This window comes from Choristoneura fumiferana, chromosome 17, assembly GCF_025370935.1.
Source record: "Choristoneura fumiferana chromosome 17, NRCan_CFum_1, whole genome shotgun sequence".
Classification (NCBI taxonomy): Eukaryota; Metazoa; Arthropoda; class Insecta; order Lepidoptera; family Tortricidae; genus Choristoneura; species Choristoneura fumiferana.
In genome coordinates, this window is record NC_133488.1 from 9381605 (window position 1) to 9390604 (window position 9000).

A 9000-nucleotide genomic window follows, 5' to 3' on the forward strand; every position below is an offset into this window, starting at 1 on the left:
TGATTTTGTGTGTTTATACAGCGTGGAGGTGGAAGAGCATGAACACACATTTGTTGTATAGACGTAGCTATCGCAAGGTCGCGGGAGAGCAAAGTGATTGTTTATAGTTGTTCATTGACATATATGACCTCCGTAAAAACGCCCGACTCAAGAAATTAAATAAATATTAACTGTTTCCATTATAGTACGGAGAAGAGACCGAAAGTTGTCGAATGGAAACTGCGGCTCGGCAAGAGCAGCGTACTTAGGACTTCCACCAACGAGATGGATGGATGAGCTGGGTAAAGCCGTAGGTTCACGGTGGATGCAGGCCGCTGCCAACCGAAGCAACTGGAAGTCTATGGAAGAAGCCTAATGCCCAGCGGTGGACGCCCTGCAGCTGACTAATGATATTAGAAAAGGTGGACTGACGACATCGTGAGAGTCGCGGGAAACCGGTGGATGCAAGTGGCGAGTTGTCGTTCATTATGGCGTTCTAAGGGCTCCCCTTTGTCCAGCAGTGGACGTCTTCCGGCTGATGATGATGATTTTTTTTTATTCGACTGGATGGCAAACGAGCAAGAGGGTCTCCTGATGGTAAGAGATCACCACCGCCCATAAACATCTGCAACACCAGGGGTATTGCAGATGCGTCGCCAACCTAGAGGCCTAAGATGGGATACCTCAAGTGCCAGTAATTTCACCGGCTGTCTTACTCTCCACGCCGAAACACAACAGTGCAAGCACTGCTGCTTCACGGCAGGATTAGCGAGCAAGATGGTGGTAGCAATCCGGGCGGACCTTGCACAAGGTCCTACCACCTGCATGATGCTGCATGATGAAACAAGAAAATGTGTGGGTATGTATTGAAATGAATTATGTATAATAGTGTGATGTAATAAAGTTAAATGTGCTAAAAGAATCACAAAGGTAAGAAAGATTGGAGCTGCCAGTGTATTGTTTACATCCAAACTTTGTGGCCGAATGAACCCCAGAACTGAGATGTTTTCCGAAAGTGAGTTATAGAGGAGGCCGATTGGCCACCCGTATCACGGCAGGGCAGATTTATGGCCCTAAAGGGAGGTGCAGACGTTCCTCCTCTGTGTATATGGTCAATGGGGAAGTGAATTTAGCGATTCGAAACCCCATGTGGTTCAAAGATGTGTTTACTGGAGAAAGCGTACCTTTCTAGAACCACTTATTGCTTATACAAAATGTAATCAAATCATTTCGGAATATTTCAAGGTTTTGACTGGGATTTTTGTTTCATATCGTAAATACAAACTGAGACATGGATGCACAGAAAAACCAGAAAAAGAGACCAGCACTGGGAATCCAATCCAGGTCCTCAGCAATCCGTGCTGCGTGCTATAACCCCTACACCACTACTGGACAGGAATCAAGACACGATTTTTTCCTATGCATACATATCTCAGGTTGCTTATTTCTACCATGCTACTTAGGTAGCAGCACTAGCGACATCTATGTTGCGTCGACAGACGCCACATTCTTTCGGAACTAACTAAATTTGTTACTAAAAGTAATAAATTTAGAGTTGAAATAAAAATTACAAAAAGACTCATAAACTAATCATAATTTGTAAAAAATTATCAAACACGATTAAAAATTGCTGAGAGACATCTTTAACAGGTTCTAAGTCCCGAAGCAATGTGCAGCGTTCTTTTGACACGTTGCCATATGTAGCGCAATGATATTGTAACGTAATATCCAGAATGTAACGACGTTTCCATAGTCATTTTCAGTTCAAGAATAAATATGAAGAAGATACTTCACCACTTAGAAAAGCTTTTGTGCTATGTTGCTGTTGCATTAGTTCTTACATACCTACCTAATCATCAACAAGAGCGTGTCGGACACGCGCTAAATAGGGTCCGTAGCCAGTACAAAAAAAATAGTAATATTTTCTAAGGATTTCGTATTTTATACTGAATCTTCCAAGTTTAGGTATATTTTATACCTTACCTGCTATTTACTCTTAAACTACTAATAATTCTCAAGCAAAATTAGCCGTTATAGTTTTCTTGAAACGTTGATATACTTACTAACCATTCTGAATTTTTTCAAAACTTTCCGCCAACCGGTTTAGATTTTAGAGGTGGGGGGACGCTCGATTTAATGAAAATTTGCACTTTAAAGTTGAATATTTTGCGAAAAAAATCACTGAATCAAAAAGTCGTCCTAGCAACCCCTAATGATTTTAAAGACCTATCTAACGATACCCCACACTGCAAGGTTGGATGACAAAAAAAACACCCAAACTTTACGTCTATGGGAAACGAACAATATTTTTTTTAACCATTTTGTCGGCATAGCACTGCTGCACTGATAGTCCCTGAGCAAATCCGCGGACGGACGGACAGCCAGACAGACATGGCGAAACTATAAAGGGTTCCGTTTTTGGCCACTTTGGCTCCGGAACCTTAAAAGCCTTTTTTCAAGGCAATTCCATTCTACATCAAGTAAATTCTCATCACTTTCGAACGTAAACATCCTTTATATTATTTTCAAGTCAAAGCCTTTGTAAATTATGCTCAAAGTCACATATCACATATCATAAGAATTAGAATTAGAATTAGAATTAGAATTTATTTATTTGTCAAAACATAGGTTTATACAGGTTTTAGGTTTACATTAATTGTTTCACTATGCTTTGCCTAGCGGCGTACAAATAGCGTGCAATAGTTATAGCATGCAGCATGCTCACTTCCCAAGCAGCACGACAGGCTGTATAGAAGCTGTATTTTAGTTTTATTGTATTCCACAGGCTATATAGTGAGGCTGTACAAGGCTGTATAAGCGCTTATACAACCTCTATAAGTAAAAATTGGGCCCCTTGTTATACAGCCTTATGCGTTATTATAGCTGTATAGTTGCTGTATAGCTAAAAAATAGGCTGTACTATAGCTGTAGAAGAGCTGTAGTATGATGTTGAAGAAAACTATAGCATATAGTTATTCTCTTATAAGTTTCTTAAAAAGATAATAGTTCTTCATTGGTTTTTTATGAGAATTACAATGTAAATTTATGAAAACAACCGCTTATTCTTTTTAGTTTATGAATGGTGGGGCCGCCAATTTACTGTGAAGTTATAAGTCAAGAATAAATGTTGGACTTTAGGTAGTGATAATTGTAGATTCAACGTGCCGATTTATTTTTACTGGGAATAGTGCATAGTTTTGTGGAATATTCACGCGCCCGCGAAATACTGAAGAATTCACGAGGAATATTACCAAAACAAGTAAGTTTATGGTTTTGAGGTTAGAATCATAAGATTGTTAAATAATACTGTACAACAGGTATCACTTATGATTTATTTATCTGAAAATCATAACTATAACTTCAGCAATACTCAAAATAATGTAAGAAGTCATATTTTCTTTTATTGTTATTTGTTCGAAAATGGCGACAGATTTTATACAGCGTAAAAGACATCTGGAGAGTGTTATAGATTCCGTGGTTTTACTACGCACTTTCTGGATTCCATTACACAGCTTTTACCCTTTAATAGCCGTTATAATATAATATTTTTATTATATAGGCTGTACATCAGTTTTCAGCAAATAAATTATACAGCCTGTCAGTAATACAGATTAAAGCTGTATTACAGAATTAATTTATTATTATAGTTCTATAAAATCATATTTGACAGAAGTTATGAAACTATTACAACTGACAAGAGTGTACAGTTACGCATTAATAATAAGCTTTAGAAAGTAGTTTTAATATACCATTATACAGAAACAAGTATAAAGTGATACCATTTTATAACTTATAGCTGTAGTAAGTAAGTGATCACATGCAAAATACAGCCTCTATGCAGCTTTGAAGGATAACATTAGATTGAAGTGTCAAAAAATGCATAGGGTTTTAAAGTGGAGTTCAAATATTCTGTTTAAAGCTTTAAGTTTACACGGAGTATTTTACAAAAACTTAGTACAGCTTTAGCTGTATAATAACGGTTAATGACTTTTATAAGTAAATAATCTTTTCTTGACACCTTTATGGATCACCAGTAGAACTCTAAGTTCTAATAGTGCTGTATATTTGAGTCGGCAACGCTTGCGTGCTGCTTGGTTATCACAATAAATACAATGTCAAAGTTACAAAACAAAGAATTACAATTTCTATATCAAAATTAAAATCCATTATAATTATATTTGTTATTAGTTTATGTCAGTCAAGTATTCATTTATCGAATAATAAGTTTTATTTACGAGCAAATTAAATAATGAACATTTGAACAATTTGTCATCAGTAATAGTCATCAGTTCTTTTGGCAGCTTATTATATATTTTGTGTGCCATTCCTAGTATACTTTTCCTGAAGAATGCAGTTTTAGAAGGAAATGCACTCATTTTATTACGGAGTCGCAAACTCGTGAATTTTTAAATTGATTCATATTACCTCTACAGAATAACACAATTTCGAAAATATAAAGGCAAGGAAGAGTCAAGATCTTCAGTTCTTTAAAGTAATTCTTACACGATGTCATTGAACTGATACCAATTGCCGCTCTAAGACATTTTTTTTGTGCTCTAAATGCAATGTCACGGTCACAGGAGTTGCCCCAAAATATGACACCATATCTCAGCGTCGATGTGACGTACGCGTGGTATGATGTGAAGACAGCTGCTTGACTTACGATTTTCCTAAGTTTATAAAGTGCATACGAGTATTGGCTTAGCTTTTTACATATTTTATCAATTTGATTTTTCCATGTTAATCTGTTATCTACTATTAAACCCAAAAATTGTGTTGCCTCTTTTTCTAAAATATCTTGTCCATTAAATGTAAGAGCAAAATTATTATGGCCAGTATTTCTTGATTTAAATGTCATAATATTGGTTTTACTTAAATTAATCTTCAGGTTATTATTTTGTAACCATTTCATTATGTTCCCCAGTGATCTATAAATCTCCATTTCACTTGTGTCTTCACCAGTAAAAATTATGGTGCTATCATCAGCAAAAAGAACCATACGTTGTTTAATTGCCTTCGGCATGTCATTCACATAAATCAGGAACAAAAGTGGACCCAAAACACTCCCTTGTGGCACTCCAAATTTAATTTCTTTGAGATCTGATGAATATAATTCAACTTTTTTGGATTTTGAGCATATTCTTTCTATTTGAGTGACTTGCTTACGATTGCTTAGGTATGATTCTATCAAGTCATATGTGTTGCCACGAACTCCATATGTATATAACTTATTTAGCAAAATTCTATGATCAACGTAATCGAATGCTTTTGTCAAATCCATGTACAATGCTGTTACAGGTATCTTTCGGTTTACGTTGGTAATTATTGTATTTAGCAAATCAAAAATGGCCATATTTATGGATTTACCCTTTCTGAATCCTTTCTGCTCTTCAGTGAGGAGATTCTTCGATTCAAAATACTGATTGAGACTGTTGTAGATTGCCTTTTCAAATATCTTAGAGAAAATAGAGCATAAAGCCACCGGTCTGTAATTTGCCATGTCATCTTTGTTGCCTTTTTTGAATAACGGTTTTACAATAACTACTTTAAGTTTTTCTGGAAATATTCCCTGTTCGACGCATAGATTGACAATATATGAAATCATAGGAGCTATTATATGTGATACCTTTTTAATGATTTTTGTCGTAATTCCATCATACCCAGTGCTGTTAGTGTTTTTAAGAGATTTAATTATTATTAAAATATCATCAGGACTAACAGGTTTAATAAAGAAAGAATTAAGTTCATTATATGTCATAGTGGATTTATAATTGTTATTAGGTACTGAACAGTCATTTTGGATAGATTTTGCAAGGTTAATATAATAGTCGTTAAACGCTTGTGCTATGTCTAATGGATTATTTATCATTTTACTGTCTTTTCTTATTTCTGAAATATTTTCATTGGGATATTTAGCTTTAGCATTATTTATTATACTCCAGGTAGCCCTTGATTTATTCCCCGATTGTGCAATAAAATAATCATTTTGTGATCTCTGAGTCAGGCTTATTACTTTCTTGAGACGGTTTGAGTACTGCTTGTAATGTTGTTTGCAAGATGGATCAGAAGTGAACCTACATTTCCAAAGTAATTGCCTCTTTCGTTTGCAGCATCGTCTTATACCAGGGGTTATCCACTTATTTATTCTATTTGCTTTCACTTTCAAGCGCTTATAAGGAAAACAAAGTTTATAAAACAGTAAAAAATGGTCAAAGAAATAATCAAATGCTTCATTGGCATTACTTGCTTCATATATCCCGTTCAGACTGAGATTTTCTAGGCATTGAATAAATTTACTAACATTTTCATTACTATAGTCCCTCCTTTTAATGTACCAATGAGAGAGAGACAAGTTTTTTTAACTGGGAACTTCATGATTTGAGCTGTATGGTCCGATAATGCGAAATCAATAACCTCAGCCTTGCTGCCTCGTATATTATGTATGATATTATCAATACAAGTATTACTACAAGACGCGTTGGTATGGTTATTCCTATCCTGAGATTATAGCTTGACAATAGACTTTTGAACTCAGTTGAAGACGTTGTTCTTTTAATTAAGTCAATATTAAAATCCCCACAAAGCATTACCTTTTTATTACAATAACAGACTTTATGTAATATTATACTAAGTCTTGCTAGGAACTGCCTTATCGTATTAATATTATTTTTAGGTACTCTGTATATACATATTACAATAATGTTATGAGCAGTCAGTTCAACTGCTGAGCACTCAATGACATTGCAAATAGACATATTAGTTATATCATGTAGCACCTTGTATTTATGTACATGTCGAACCATTATACAAGATCCTCCATTTCGATTACTTCTAGAAAAACTTACTGCAAGCTTATAATTAGTAATGGCTAACTGATCCTCATCACCTGCCTTCATATTATGTTCAGTAATACATAAAACATCTATAGGATCAGGAGAATTAATTCGCTCTTGAAGGTGTACACTAAGGATATCAGCTTTATTAATTAATCCATTTATATTTTGGTGCATTACTTGCAAATGTTTAAGGACGAAAAAGTTGGTTTGATTCTAACCCTGACACATGACAATCTTTTGGCCCACCTACAATTTCCCTCTCTGTTTGAGTACTTTTATGATTACCATCCAAACCGTCGCATATTGATCCTTTATCGGTGTGATTTATTTCGACAATAAATTCCATAGTAATTTTTATGCCCCTAAATATACTGTGAGCACCTTGGTTATTCAAAGTTCCTGTTTGTTTGTGAAACATGTTATAGGAATATGATAGATTACGATTTGAATCAACCAAGAACGCGTATTGATACTTCAGATTATCAGAATACAGACACTTATTAAAATGTTCAACCCTACCATTGAACATAGAGCTCTTGGAATCAATTTTGTAAGTTGGCAAACAAATAATAAAATTAGTATGATTTAGATCCTTTAAAGATTCCTTTATCACACTAACCAGCCAAACATGATTATTAGTGGTTAGGAAATCGTTTTCCCCTATCAGTATAATGCAGAAATCATTCTTGTTGTATTCTTTGGTTTTTAGATACAAATCACTAAAAAGCTCTATAACCCAGAATTGGCGTTAAAAAATGACAAATTTGGGTATTGCTATCTAGTACAGTATTCGCTATCTGCATTATTTTGTTTTGTTTATTGCTGCTAACAATACATATCCTGTTTTTTTTGCAATTTTGTTTTATTTCTAACTTTTGGGGTTTCTTGAATGTTCCATCATGAGTTTCTTCTTTATTCGGATATTCTGTTTCTTCCTCAGCCTGTTGAATGTCATTAGCGTTCGTCACTTTACTTTCAGCACCGCCATCCAAAGGTGAGAAATCAGCATGTCCCATTTTTGACCCTGTTTCTCGAGAGATACCCAACATTTGACCTGTTCGCATGCATCGGCGTAACAGGCTCGGATATCTTTATTTTGTTCTGATATTCTTAATTTTTCTTCCAGTTATGTTTGGGGTTCTTGGTGTATCAGGAGCTTTTCATTGAGTATTTTTTTGTACGTTTCGATCTTCCTTTGATAACCTGTTAATGATTTACTTAGCGCACAAACTTCACCATTTAATCGGGCGATCTCCTCGTGTGCGCTCTGCAGTTGGATTGTTAGTTCCTTCATTTCTTCTTTAAGAATCAAGATGTTTGAATTCTCCATAACTGACACTGACATATTTGGCATGCTTCTTGTTGATTGTGGACTTTCATAACCCATTGTAGAGTTGTTCAGTGAATCATTTGTTAGAAGGCTTGTCAGGTCCTCAGCGGAAATATGGTAACTAGATTTTCTTTGTTTTCCTCTATTCACACCTTCATGTATGTCATTGTCGATATCCCAAAATCCAATATTTGTGTACTAGGGCCTGCATCATTGTTATGATTAAAATCCTCAGGAGTCAACGTTGCAGTATCTGAACCCGTGCTGCTTAAGAACTCATCTGCCTTGTGGAAATATCACCCTGAACGTATTTTGTTACTTCCAAAGACTTTATATGAATGTTTTTGTTTTTTTTGTCCTTTGCGGTTTTTAAACATATGTTGCATCCCATGTTTGCTTACTATCTGATGTCATGTTTGAAAATTTCCTTGTAGTAAGATTTATACATCGCAAATGAAATGTATGTTCACATTTGCAACATTCCAGGTATTCTTTAATATTTATTGAAATACCGCATATTTTACATAGCTTTTTATTTATTTTACTTTGTATTTGTATTTTATTTTTGGCGGACATCGTACTAATTTTACACGTATCAACCTTCGCAACTCTTTTGAAGAGCTTCCCGACTATACAATACAATCTCCGTAAACGCAATGCGCTGGGCTTCTGACAGCGCCCAACTGTCAATGTCAGTGTTCAATCAAATCAGAATGAGTTGTCAAACTCAGATAGAAGTTACCGCTATTATTGTGAGTTATTTATAATATTAACAGTTAATTTAAATGTTTCTCCGTGTTTTTCGGATTTTAAACAAACGTTGTATTTTAAAATGTTTTGTGAGATATCACGTGT

At 35.0% G+C, this 9000-nt stretch overlaps 1 protein-coding gene across 1 annotated transcript in view; it reads left to right on the top strand.

The window, feature by feature from the left end:
* The window catches only part of LOC141437302 (transmembrane protein 47), a 103727-nt gene that overhangs the window by 6780 nt on the left and 87947 nt on the right, over window positions 1-9000 (top strand). The gene's annotated exons all lie outside the window — the stretch shown is intronic.